The sequence below is a fragment of the Oncorhynchus keta genome, unplaced genomic scaffold (genome assembly GCF_023373465.1).
Source record: "Oncorhynchus keta strain PuntledgeMale-10-30-2019 unplaced genomic scaffold, Oket_V2 Un_contig_1190_pilon_pilon, whole genome shotgun sequence".
Taxonomy (NCBI): domain Eukaryota; kingdom Metazoa; phylum Chordata; class Actinopteri; order Salmoniformes; family Salmonidae; genus Oncorhynchus; species Oncorhynchus keta.
Genome location: NW_026277677.1, coordinates 75,333 through 89,785, shown reverse-complemented (window position 1 = coordinate 89,785; position 14,453 = coordinate 75,333). Strand labels below are relative to the sequence as shown.

Below are 14,453 nucleotides of genomic sequence, written 5' to 3'. Positions count from 1 at the left end.
TGTTTAGCTAACTAACCCACTGGTTTGTAATTAGCTAACTCGTTGATTCACTCGTTTGTAGCTGCTGATTCACTGGTTTGTAGCTAGCTGATTCACTGGTTTGTAGCTAGCTAACCCACTGGTTTGTTGCTAGCTGATTCACTGGTTTGTAGCTAGCTAACCCACTGGTTTGTTGCTAGCTGATTCACTGGTTTGTAGCTAGCTAACCCACTGGTTTGTAGCTAGCTGCTTCACTGGACAGTAGCTAGCTAACCCACTGGTTTGTTTAAACTTCATTCACTGGTTTGTAAAGCTATGACTTAACCCACTGGTTTGTTGCCTAGCTGATTCACTGGTTTGTAGGTAGCTAACCCACTGGTTTTTTGCTAGCTGATTCACTGGTTTGTAGCTAGCTAACCCACTGGTTTGTAGCTAGCTGATTCACTGGTTAGAGATCGGTCAGTGTAGCTAATAAGACAGACCCACTGGTTTGCAGCTAGCTGATTCACTGGTTTGTAGCATTAGCTAAAAACTGGTCTTGTAAAGCAAGCTAACTTTATCCATTCACTAGTTTGTAGTTAGCTGATTCACTGGTTTGCTAATAAAAACATCACTCACTATTTGTAGCTAGCTGATTCACTGGTTTGTAGCTAGAAACCCACTGGTTTTTTGCTAGTGATTCATTGGTTTGTAGCTAGCTAACCCACTGGTTTGTAGCTAGCTGATTCACTGGTTTGAGACAGCGGAATCTACTGAAGTAGCTAGCTGATTCACTGGTTTGTAGCTAGCTAACCTACTGGTTTGGAACTAGCTAACTTCGATTCACTGGTTTCTAGCTAGCTGATTCATTGGTTTGTAGCAGTGGAATCTAACCCACTTTGGTTTGAGCAGCTGGAATCACTGGTTTGAGACAGCTAACCCACTGGTTTGTTGCTAGCTGATTCACTGGTTTGTAGCTAGCTAACCCACTGGTTTGTAGCTAGCTGATTCACTGGTTTGAGCAGCTGGAACCCACTGGTTTGTTGCTAGAGATTCACTGGAATCTAGAAGAGACAGTGGAACAGTTACACTGACATTCTTAGAGACAGTGGAATCTAGACCAGAGACACGTAGTTTAAACATTGGAATCTAGTATGTACGCCATTTTAAGAATATGACTTGGAATCATACTGTCATTTTTGTCAGTGGAATCTAGATTTGTTGATTCATATTATGAGAGGTAGGCCATTAGAAGTCTTCAGCCCAATCTAGAAGTTGACATTCGGCAGAGACAGTGGAATCTAGAGATCGACATTTTAGATGCCCCATAAATGTTGTAATGGTTCATTTTTGGAATCAATAAGACAGACTAGAGACAGTGGCAATCTAGCCACATATTGAGATGCATTAAAAAAATTGGAGCTCTTGAAAAGCAAGCTGGAATCTTTATCCAATTACAACTTGGACAGTTAGACTTGTTTACTGTACATGCTAATAAAAAACATCACTCATTATTATTATTAGAAGTGACATTCGGTTAGAGACAGTGGAATCTAGAAGAGACATTCGTGGAATCTAGAAGAGACATTCGGTTAGAGACAGTGGAATCTAGAAGACATTCGACAGTGGAATCTAGAAGAGACATTAGGTTAGAGACAGTGGAATCTAGAAGAGACAGTGGCATCTAGAAGAGACAGTGGAATCTAGAAGAGACATTGGAATTAGAAGAGACAGTGGAATCTAGAAGAGACATTAGGTTAGAGACAGTGGAATCTAGAAGAGACAGTCTAGGAATCTAGAGAGACAGTGGAATCTAGAAGAGACATTAGGTTAGAGACAGTGGAATCTAGAAGAGACATGGAATCTAGAAGACAGTGGAATCTAGAAGAGACATTCGGTTAGAGACAGTGGAATCTAGAAGAGACAGTGGAATTAGAGACAGTGGAATCTAGAAGAGACATTCGGTTAGAGACAGTGGAATCTAGAAGAGACATTCGGAATCTAGAAGAGACATTCGAGACAGTGGAATCTAGAAGTGACATTCGGTTAGAGACAGTGGAATCTAGAAGAGATAGAGACAGTGGAATCTAGAAGTGACATTCGGTTAGAGACAGTGGAATCTAGAAGAGACAGTGGAATCTAGAAGTGACATTCGGTTAGAGACAGTGGAATCTAGAAGAGACAGTGGAATCTAGAAGAGACAGTGGAATCTAGAAGACATTAGGTTAGAGACAGTGGAATCTAGAAGAGACAGTGGAATCTAGAAGAGACAGTGGAATCTAGAAGAGACATTCGGTTAGAGACAGTGGAATCTAGAAGAGACATTCGGTTAGAGACAGTGGAATCTAGAAGAGACAGTGGAATCTAGAAGAGACAGTGGAATCTAGAAGAGACATTAGGTTAGAGACAGTGGAATCTAGAAGAGACATTCGGTTAGAGACAGTGGAATCTAGAAGTGACATTCGGTTAGAGACAGTGGAATCTAGAAGAGACATTCGTTAGGACAGTGGAATCTAGAAGTGACATTCGGTTAGAGACAGTGGAATCTAGAAGCGACATTCGGTTAGAGACAGTGGAATCTAGAAGCGACATTCGGTTAGAGACAGTGGAATCTAGAAGAGACATTAGGTTAGAGACAGTGGAATCTAGAAGCGACATTTGGTTAGAGACAGTGGAATCTAGAAGAGACATTTGGTTAGAGACAGTGGAATCTAGAAGAGACATTTGGTTAGAGACAGTGGAATCTAGAAGAGACATTTGGTTAGAGACAGTGGAATCTAGAAGAGACATTTGGTTAGAGACAGTGGAATCTAGAAGAGACATTTGGTTAGAGACAGTGGAATCTAGAAGCGACATTCGGTTAGAGACAGTGGAATCTAGAAGCGACATTTGGTTAGAGGCAGTGGAATTTTGTCCGAAATGTTTTCTTGTTTTTTTCTTTCACTGTTCTGTCCTGGTTGCCTCCACATACAATATCACTAGTTGTCTTACTCAGTGAACGTGGAGCTGTTGAGCAGAGCCAAGTAGACATACAGTAACTGTGAAGACGCCGCTAATGGAATTTCAGGGCAAATCAAACAACTAGTCAACTGGGAGACGCTGTTTTATCAACCAATCAAATCGAATGATCGATTTGCTGGATTGATTTGATACGCTGTTGAGGCAATATCAGCTGGTCAATGTGTTTAGTTAGTGTACTGTATATACTGCTTACTGAAGGACCGTAGGCTCTACCTAACCGTGACACGTGTAGAGTACAACACCACACAGTCTACTCGAGAGCAGCAAATTCAACCATGGTGTCACGCCATGTAATAAGATGTTATATCTTGTTTTTTTAAATTGATTTTTATTGTTCCTGTCTTAAATATAAATAGTTGTTTTCTCTTCTTCTTCTGAATGGCAAAGTGCTTGTCTGTGTTTTAGTGTTCTTGAAGACTTGTTTTATTTGTATATTATTGCGTGTTGTATATATTAAACGCTGTGCGATTTTTGTAAATTTTGTGCTTTTGTCGGGGCGCGGAAAAGTTCCCAACTGAATGCCATGATGAGCAGATATTTCTCTTGCACGTTCTTTTCAAAATGATCATGACTTGTTTCAAAACTCATAGATACAAAATAAACAGAATGCCTGTACATACAATATGTGTTGTCTCTCCTTCAGCCATTTTAAAAGATATTGTATGTCTACGATCACTTCATTTTTGTTGTTTAGTTTATTACTGCTCGGGGGACAGGAATGGAGGGTGTAAATCGTCACTGCTCTCTGGACCCAAGGTCATGTTGAGGCTTTGGTCATTCTGAGCAGAGTGCCTTGTCATTCTTCCAAGTGAACACCAGAGGGAGGAGTGGTCATTCTGAGTAGAGTGCCTTGTCATTCTTCCAAGTGAACACCAGAGGGAGGAGTGGTCATTCTGAGTAGAGTGCCTTGTCATTCTTCCAAGTGAACACCAGAGGGCGTAGTGATCATTCTGAGTAGAGCGCCTTGTCATTCTTCCAAGTGAACACCAGAGGGCGTAGTGGTCATTAGAACAGAACGATGTTTTAAAGTCTTCAGCTCGAGAGAAGAATGGGGTTTTACACTCCAGAGACTTGTCAGTATCTAACCTGTATGTCCACCATGTTTCTATCTCCTATCTAGTCCAGTCCAGTATCTAACCTGTATGTCCACCATGTTTCTGTCTCCTATCTAGTCCAGTCCAGTCCAGTATCTAACCTGTATGTCCACCATGTTTCTGTCTCCTATCTAGTCCAGTCCAGTCCAGTATCTAACCTGTATGTCCACCATGTTTCTATCTCCTATCTAGTCCAGTCCAGTATCTAACCTGTATGTCCACCATGTTTCTATCTCCTATCTAGTCCAGTCCAGTATCTAACCTGTATGTCCACCATGTTTCTGTCTCCTATCTAGTCCAGTCCAGTCCAGTATCTAACCTGTATGTCCACCATGTTTCTGTCTCCTATCTAGTCCAGTCCAGTCCAGTATCTAACCTGTATGTCCACCATGTTTCTGTCCCCTATCTAGTCCAGTCCAGTCCAGTATCTAACCTGTATGTCCACCATGTTTCTGTCTCCTATCTAGTCCAGTCCAGTATCTAACCTGTATGTTCACCATGTTTCTGTCTCCTATCTAGTCCAGTCCAGTCCAGTATCTAACCTGTATGTTCACCATGTTTCTGTCTCCTATCTAGTCCAGTCCAGTCCAGTATCTAACCTGTATGTTCACCATGTTTCTGTCTCCTATCTAGTCCAGTCCAGTCCAGTATCTAACCTGTATGTTCACCATGTTTCTGTCTCCTATCTAGTCCAGTCCAGTATCTAACCTGTATGTCCACCATGTTTCTGTCTCCTATCTAGTCCAGTCCAGTATCTAACCTGTATGTTCACCATGTTTCTGTCTCCTATCTAGTCCAGTCCAGTATCTAACCTGTATGTCCACCATGTTTCTGTCTCCTATCTAGTCCAGTCCAGTATCTAACCTGTATGTCCACCATGTTTCTGTCTCCTATCTAGTCCAGTCCAGTCCAGTATCTAACCTGTATGTCCACCATGTTTCTGTCCCCTATCTAGTCCAGTCCAGTCCAGTATCTAACCTGTATGTCCACCATGTTTCTGTCTCCTATCTAGTCCAGTCCAGTATCTAACCTGTATGTCCACCATGTTTCTGTCTCCTATCTAGTCCAGTCCAGTCCAGTATCTAACCTGTATGTCCACCATGTTTCTGTCCCCTATCTAGTCCAGTCCAGTCTAGTATCTAACCTGTATGTCCACCATGTTTCTGTCCCCTATCTAGTCCAGTCCAGTCCAGTATCTAACCTGTATGTCCACCATGTTTCTATCTCCTATCTAGTCCAGTCCAGTATCTAACCTGTATGTCCACCATGTTTCTGTCCCCTATCTAGTCCAGTCCAGTCCAGTATCTAACCTGTATGTTCACCATGTTTCTGTCTCCTATCTAGTCCAGTCCAGTCCAGTATCTAACCTGTATGTTCACCATGTTTCTGTCTCCTATCTAGTCCAGTCCAGTATTTAACCTGTATGTTCACCATGTTTCTGTCTCCTATCTAGTCCAGTCCAGTATCTAACCTGTATGTTCACCATGTTTCTGTCTCCTATCTAGTCCAGTCCAGTCCAGTATCTAACCTGTATGTCCACCATGTTTCTGTCCCCTATCTAGTCCAGTCCAGTCCAGTATCTAACCTGTATGTTCACAATGTTTCTGTCTCCTATCTAGTCCAGTCCAGTCCAGTATCTAACCTGTATGTCCACCATGTTTCTGTCTCCTATCTAGTCCAGTCCAGTCCAGTATCTAACCTGTATGTCCACCATGTTTCTGTCCCCTATCTAGTCCAGTCCAGTCCAGTATCTAACCTGTATGTTCACCATGTTTCTGTCTCCTATCTAGTCCAGTCCAGTCCAGTATCTAACCTGTATGTTCACCATGTTTCTGTCTCCTATCTAGTCCAGTCCAGTATCTAACCTGTATGTCCACCATGTTTCTGTCTCCTATCTAGTCCAGTCCAGTCCAGTATCTAACCTGTATGTCCACCATGTTTCTGTCTCCTATCTAGTCCAGTCCAGTATCTAACCTGTATGTCCACCATGTTTCTGTCTCCTATCTAGTCCAGTCCAGTCCAGTATCTAACCTGTATGTCCACCATGTTTCTATCTCCTATCTAGTCCAGTCCAGTATCTAACCTGTATGTCCACCATGTTTCTGTCTCCTATCTAGTCCAGTCCAGTCCAGTATCTAACCTGTATGTCCACCATGTTTCTGTCTCCTATCTAGTCCAGTCCAGTCCAGTATCTAACCTGTATGTCCACCATGTTTCTATCTCCTATCTAGTCCAGTCCAGTATCTAACCTGTATGTCCACCATGTTTCTGTCTCCTATCTAGTCCAGTCCAGTCCAGTATCTAACCTGTATGTCCACCATGTTTCTATCTCCTATCTAGTCCAGTCCAGTATCTAACCTGTATGTCCACCATGTTTCTGTCTCCTATCTAGTCCAGTCCAGTATCTAACCTGTATGTCCACCATGTTTCTGTCTCCTATCTAGTCCAGTCCAGTCCAGTATCTAACCTGTATGTTCACCATGTTTCTGTCTCCTATCTAGTCCAGTCCAGTCCAGTATCTAACCTGTATGTCCACCATGTTTCTGTCTCCTATCTAGTCCAGTCCAGTATCTAACCTGTATGTCCACCATGTTTCTGTCTCCTATCTAGTCCAGTCCAGTCCAGTATCTAACCTGTATGTCCACCATGTTTCTGTCTCCTATCTAGTCCAGTCCAGTCCAGTATCTAACCTGTATGTTCACCATGTTTCTGTCTCCTATCTAGTCCAGTCCAGTCCAGTATCTAACCTGTATGTTCACCATGTTTCTGTCTCCTATCTAGTCCAGTCCAGTCCAGTATCTAACCTGTATGTTCACCATGTTTCTGTCTCCTATCTAGTCCAGTCCAGTCCAGTATCTAACCTGTATGTCCACCATGTTTCTGTCCCCTATCTAGTCCAGTCCAGTCCAGTATCTAACCTGTATGTTCACCATGTTTCTGTCTCCTATCTAGTCCAGTCCAGTCCAGTATCTAACCTGTATGTTCACCATGTTTCTGTCTCCTATCTAGTCCAGTCCAGTATCTAACCTGTATGTCCACCATGTTTCTGTCTCCTATCTAGTCCAGTCCAGTATCTAACCTGTATGTCCACCATGTTTCTGTCTCCTATCTAGTCCAGTCCAGTCCAGTATCTAACCTGTATGTTCACCATGTTTCTGTCTCCTATCTAGTCCAGTCCAGTCCAGTATCTAACCTGTATGTCCACCATGTTTCTGTCCCCTATCTAGTCCAGTCCAGTCCAGTATCTAACCTGTATGTTCACCATGTTTCTGTCTCCTATCTAGTCCAGTCCAGTCCAGTATCTAACCTGTATGTTCACCATGTTTCTGTCTCCTATCTAGTCCAGTCCAGTATCTAACCTGTATGTCCACCATGTTTCTGTCTCCTATCTAGTCCAGTCCAGTATCTAACCTGTATGTCCACCATGTTTCTGTCTCCTATCTAGTCCAGTCCAGTCCAGTATCTAACCTGTATGTCCACCATGTTTCTGTCTCCTATCTAGTCCAGTCCAGTCCAGTATCTAACCTGTATGTCCACCATGTTTCTATCTCCTATCTAGTCCAGTCCAGTATCTAACCTGTATGTTCACCATGTTTCTGTCTCCTATCTAGTCCAGTCTAGTATCTAACCTGTATGTCCACCATGTTTCTATCTCCTATCTAGTCCAGTTCAGTATCTAACCTGTATGTCCACCATGTTTCTGTCTCCTATCTAGTCCAGTCCAGTATCTAACCTGTATGTCCACCATGTTTCTGTCTCCTATCTAGTCCAGTCCAGTCCAGTATCTAACCTGTATGTTCACCATGTTTCTGTCTCCTATCTAGTCCAGTCCAGTCCAGTATCTAACCTGTATGTCCACCATGTTTCTGTCTCCTATCTAGTCCAGTCCAGTATCTAACCTGTATGTCCACCATGTTTCTGTCTCCTATCTAGTCCAGTCCAGTATCTAACCTGTATGTCCACCATGTTTCTGTCTCCTATCTAGTCCAGTCCAGTCCAGTATCTAACCTGTATGTCCACCATGTTTCTGTCTCCTATCTAGTCCAGTCCAGTCCAGTATCTAACCTGTATGTCCACCATGTTTCTGTCCCCTATCTAGTCCAGTCCAGTCCAGTATCTAACCTGTATGTTCACCATGTTTCTGTCTCCTATCTAGTCCAGTCCAGTCCAGTATCTAACCTGTATGTCCACCATGTTTCTGTCTCCTATCTAGTCCAGTCCAGTATCTAACCTGTATGTCCACCATGTTTCTGTCTCCTATCCAGTCCAGTCCAGTATCTAACCTGTATGTCCACCATGTTTCTGTCTCCTATCTAGTCCAGTCCAGTATCTAACCTGTATGTTCACCATGTTTCTGTCTCCTATCTAGTCCAGTCCAGTCCAGTATCTAACCTGTATGTCCACCATGTTTCTGTCTCCTATCTAGTCCAGTCCAGTATCTAACCTGTATGTCCACCATGTTTCTGTCTCCTATCTAGTCCAGTCCAGTCCAGTATCTAACCTGTATGTCCACCATGTTTCTGTCCCCTATCTAGTCCAGTCCAGTCCAGTATCTAACCTGTATGTTCACCATGTTTCTGTCTCCTATCTAGTCCAGTCCAGTCCAGTATCTAACCTGTATGTCCACCATGTTTCTGTCTCCTATCTAGTCCAGTCGAGTATCTAACCTGTATGTCCACCATGTTTCTGTCTCCTATCTAGTCCAGTCCAGTCCAGTATCTAACCTGTATGTCCACCATGTTTCTGTCCCCTATCTAGTCCAGTCCAGTCCAGTATCTAACCTGTATGTCCACCATGTTTCTGTCCCCTATCTAGTCCAGTCCAGTCCAGTATCTAACCTGTATGTTCACCATGTTTCTGTCTCCTATCTAGTCCAGTCCAGTCTAGTATCTAACCTGTATGTTCACCATGTTTCTGTCTCCTATCTAGTCCAGTCCAGTCCAGTATCTAACCTGTATGTTCACCATGTTTCTGTCTCCTATCTAGTCCAGTCCAGTCCAGTATCTAACCTGTATGTCCACCATGTTTCTGTCTCCTATCTAGTCCAGTCGAGTATCTAACCTGTATGTCCACCATGTTTCTGTCTCCTATCTAGTCCAGTCCAGTCCAGTATCTAACCTGTATGTCCACCATGTTTCTGTCCCCTATCTAGTCCAGTCCAGTCCAGTATCTAACCTGTATGTCCACCATGTTTCTGTCCCCTATCTAGTCCAGTCCAGTCCAGTATCTAACCTGTATGTTCACCATGTTTCTGTCTCCTATCTAGTCCAGTCCAGTCCAGTATCTAACCTGTATGTTCACCATGTTTCTGTCTCCTATCTAGTCCAGTCCAGTCCAGTATCTAACCTGTATGTCCACCATGTTTCTGTCCCCTATCTAGTCCAGTCCAGTCCAGTATCTAACCTGTATGTTCACCATGTTTCTGTCTCCTATCTAGTCCAGTCCAGTATCTAACCTGTATGTCCACCATGTTTCTGTCTCCTATCTAGTCCAGTCCAGTCCAGTATCTAACCTGTATGTTCACCATGTTTCTGTCTCCTATCTAGTCCAGTCCAGTCCAGTATCTAACCTGTATGTCCACCATGTTTCTGTCCCCTATCTAGTCCAGTCCAGTCCAGTATCTAACCTGTATGTTCACCATGTTTCTGTCTCCTATCTAGTCCAGTCCAGTCCAGTATCTAACCTGTATGTCCACCATGTTTCTGTCTCCTATCTAGTCCAGTCCAGTCCAGTATCTAACCTGTATGTTCACCATGTTTCTGTCTCCTATCTAGTCCAGTCCAGTCCAGTATCTAACCTGTATGTCCACCATGTTTCTGTCTCCTATCTAGTCCAGTCCAGTCCAGTATCTAACCTGTATGTTCACCATGTTTCTGTCTCCTATCTAGTCCAGTCCAGTCCAGTATCTAACCTGTATGTCCACCATGTTTCTGTCCCCTATCTAGTCCAGTCCAGTCCAGTATCTAACCTGTATGTTCACCATGTTTCTGTCTCCTATCTAGTCCAGTCCAGTCCAGTATCTAACCTGTATGTCCACCATGTTTCTGTCTCCTATCTAGTCCAGTCCAGTCCAGTATCTAACCTGTATGTCCACCATGTTTCTGTCCCCTATCTAGTCCAGTCCAGTCCAGTATCTAACCTGTATGTTCACCATGTTTCTGTCTCCTATCTAGTCCAGTCAAGTCTAGTATCTAACCTGTATGTTCACCATGTTTCTGTCTCCTATCTAGTCCAGTCCAGTATCTAACCTGTATGTCCACCATGTTTCTGTCTCCTATCTAGTCCAGTCCAGTATCTAACCTGTATGTCCACCATGTTTCTGTCTCCTATCTAGTCCAGTCCAGTCCAGTATCTAACCTGTATGTCCACCATGTTTCTGTCTCCTATCTAGTCCAGTCCAGTCCAGTATCTAACCTGTATGTCCACCATGTTTCTGTCTCCTATCTAGTCCAGTCCAGTATCTAACCTGTATGTCCACCATGTTTCTGTCTCCTATCTAGTCCAGTCCAGTATCTAACCTGTATGTCCACCATGTTTCTGTCTCCTATCTAGTCCAGTCTAGTATCTAACCTGTATGTCCACCATGTTTCTATCTCCTATCTAGTCCAGTCCAGTCCAGTATCTAACCTGTATGTTCACCATGTTTCTGTCTCCTATCTAGTCCAGTCCAGTCTAGTATCTAACCTGTATGTCCACCATGTTTCTATCTCCTATCTAGTCCAGTCCAGTCCAGTATCTAACCTGTATGTCCCCCATGTTTCTGTCTCCTATCTAGTCCAGTCCAGTATCTAACCTGTATGTCCACCATGTTTCTATCTCCTATCTAGTCAAGTCCAGTCCAGTATCTAACCTGTATGTTCACCATGTTTCTGTCTCCTATCTAGTCCAGTCCAGTCCAGTATCTAACCTGTATGTCCACCATGTTTCTGTCTCCTATCTAGTCCAGTCCAGTATCTAACCTGTATGTCCACCATGTTTCTGTCTCCTATCTAGTCCAGTCCAGTATCTAACCTGTATGTCCACCATGTTTCTGTCTCCTATCTAGTCTAGTCCAGTCCAGTATCTAACCTGTATGTCCACCATGTTTCTGTCTCCTATCTAGTCCAGTCCAGTCCAGTATCTAACCTGTATGTTCACCATGTTTCTGTCTCCTATCTAGTCCAGTCCAGTATCTAACCTGTATGTCCACCATGTTTCTGTCTCCTATCTAGTCCAGCCCAGTATCTAACCTGTATGTCCACCATGTTTCTATCTCCTATCTAGTCCAGTCCAGTCTAGTATCTAACCTGTATGTTCACCATGTTTCTGTCTCCTATCTAGTCCAGCCCAGTATCTAACCTGTATGTCCACCATGTTTCTGTCTCCTATCTAGTCCAGTCCAGTCCAGTATCTAACCTGTATGTCCACCATGTTTCTGTCTCCTATCTAGTCCAGTCCAGTATCTAACCTGTATGTCCACCATGTTTCTGTCTCCTATCTAGTCCAGTCCAGTATCTAACCTGTATGTCCACCATGTTTCTGTCTCCTATCTAGTCCAGTCCAGTCCAGTATCTAACCTGTATGTCCACCATGTTTCTGTCTCCTATCTAGTCTAGTCCAGTCCAGTATCTAACCTGTATGTCCACCATGTTTCTGTCTCCTATCTAGTCCAGTCCAGTCCAGTATCTAACCTGTATGTTCACCATGTTTCTGTCTCCTATCTAGTCCAGTCCAGTATCTAACCTGTATGTCCACCATGTTTCTGTCTCCTATCTAGTCCAGCCCAGTATCTAACCTGTATGTCCACCATGTTTCTATCTCCTATCTAGTCTAGTCCAGTCCAGTATCTAACCTGTATGTTCACCATGTTTCTGTCTCCTATCCAGTCCAGCCCAGTATCTAACCTGTATGTCCACCATGTTTCTATCTCCTATCTAGTCCAGTCCAGTCTAGTATCTAACCTGTATGTCCACCATGTTTCTATCTCCTATCTAGTCCAGTCCAGTCCAGTATCTAACCTGTATGTCCCCCATGTTTCTGTCTCCTATCTAGTCCAGTCCAGTATCTAACCTGTATGTCCACCATGTTTCTATCTCCTATCTAGTCAAGTCCAGTCCAGTATCTAACCTGTATGTTCACCATGTTTCTGTCTCCTATCTAGTCCAGTCCAGTCCAGTATCTAACCTGTATGTCCACCATGTTTCTGTCTCCTATCTAGTCCAGTCCAGTATCTAACCTGTATGTCCACCATGTTTCTGTCTCCTATCTAGTCCAGTCCAGTATCTAACCTGTATGTCCACCATGTTTCTGTCTCCTATCTAGTCTAGTCCAGTCCAGTATCTAACCTGTATGTCCACCATGTTTCTGTCTCCTATCTAGTCCAGTCCAGTATCTAACCTGTATGTCCACCATGTTTCTGTCTCCTATCTAGTCCAGTCCAGTATCTAACCTGTATGTCCACCATGTTTCTGTCTCCTATCTAGTCTAGTCCAGTCCAGTATCTAACCTGTATGTCCACCATGTTTCTGTCTCCTATCTAGTCCAGTCCAGTCCAGTATCTAACCTGTATGTTCACCATGTTTCTGTCTCCTATCTAGTCCAGTCCAGTATCTAACCTGTATGTCCACCATGTTTCTGTCTCCTATCTAGTCCAGTCCCAGTATCTAACCTGTATGTCCACCATGTTTCTATCTCCTATCTAGTCCAGTCCAGTCTAGTATCTAACCTGTATGTTCACCATGTTTCTGTCTCCTATCTAGTCCAGTCCAGTATCTAACCTGTATGTCCACCATGTTTCTGTCTCCTATCTAGTCCAGTCCAGTCCAGTATCTAACCTGTATGTCCACCATGTTTCTGTCTCCTATCTAGTCCAGTCCAGTATCTAACCTGTATGTCCACCATGTTTCTGTCTCCTATCTAGTCCAGTCCAGTATCTAACCTGTATGTCCACCATGTTTCTGTCTCCTATCTAGTCCAGTCCAGTCCAGTATCTAACCTGTATGTCCACCATGTTTCTGTCTCCTATCTAGTCTAGTCCAGTCCAGTATCTAACCTGTATGTCCACCATGTTTCTGTCTCCTATCTAGTCCAGTCCAGTCCAGTATCTAACCTGTATGTTCACCATGTTTCTGTCTCCTATCTAGTCCAGTCCAGTATCTAACCTGTATGTCCACCATGTTTCTGTCTCCTATCTAGTCCAGTCCAGTATCTAACCTGTATGTCCACCATGTTTCTATCTCCTATCTAGTCCAGTCCAGTATCTAACCTGTATGTTCACCATGTTTCTGTCTCCTATCTAGTCAGTCCAGTCCAGTATCTAACCTGTATGTCCACCATGTTTCTATCTCCTATCTAGTCCAGTCCAGTCCAGTATCTAACCTGTATGTTCACCATGTTTCTGTCTCCTATCTAGTCCAGCCCAGTATCTAACCTGTATGTCCACCATGTTTCTGTCTCCTATCTAGTCCAGTCCAGTACAGTATCTAACCTGTATGTCCACCATGTTTCTGTCTCCTATCTAGTCCAGTCCAGTATCTAACCTGTATGTCCACCATGTTTCTGTCTCCTATCTAGTCCAGTCCAGTATCTAACCTGTATGTCCACCATGTTTCTGTCTCCTATCTAGTCCAGTCCAGTCCAGTATCTAACCTGTATGTCCACCATGTTTCTGTCTCCTATCTAGTCCAGTCCAGTATCTAACCTGTATGTCCACCATGTTTCTGTCTCCTATCTAGTCCAGTCCAGTATCTAACCTGTATGTCCACCATGTTTCTGTCTCCTATCTAGTCTAGTCCAGTCCAGTATCTAACCTGTATGTCCACCATGTTTCTGTCTCCTATCTAGTCCAGTCCAGTATCTAACCTGTATGTCCACCATGTTTCTGTCTCCTATCTAGTCCAGTCCAGTATCTAACCTGTATGTCCACCATGTTTCTATCTCCTATCTAGTCCAGTCCAGTATCTAACCTGTATGTTCACCATGTTTCTGTCTCCTATCTAGTCCAGTCCAGTCCAGTATCTAACCTGTATGTCCACCATGTTTCTATCTCCTATCTAGTCCAGTCCAGTCCAGTATCTAACCTGTATGTCCACCATGTTTCTGTCTCCTATCTAGTCCAGTCCAGTATCTAACCTGTATGTCCACCATGTTTCTGTCTCCTATCTAGTCTAGTCCAGTCCAGTATCTAACCTGTATGTCCACCATGTTTCTGTCTCCTATCTAGTCCAGTCCAGTATCTAACCTGTATGTCCACCATGTTTCTGTCTCCTATCTAGTCCAGTCCAGTATCTAACCTGTATGTCCACCATGTTTCTATCTCCTATCTAGTCCAGTCCAGTCCAGTATCTAACCTGTATGTCCACCATGTTTCTGTCTCCTATCTAGTCCAGTCCAGTATCTAAC

General features: G+C 43.4%; 1 long non-coding RNA gene across 1 annotated transcript; it reads left to right on the top strand.

Moving 5' to 3' along the window:
- Positions 1–2,460: 2,460 nt before the first annotated feature.
- On the top strand, positions 2,461–3,601 carry LOC127917736 (uncharacterized). Its single transcript, XR_008097651.1, has 2 exons — positions 2,461–2,553; positions 2,587–3,601. It is a non-coding gene; the product is annotated as an uncharacterized LOC127917736 (long non-coding RNA).
- Positions 3,602–14,453: the final 10,852 nt, after the last annotated feature.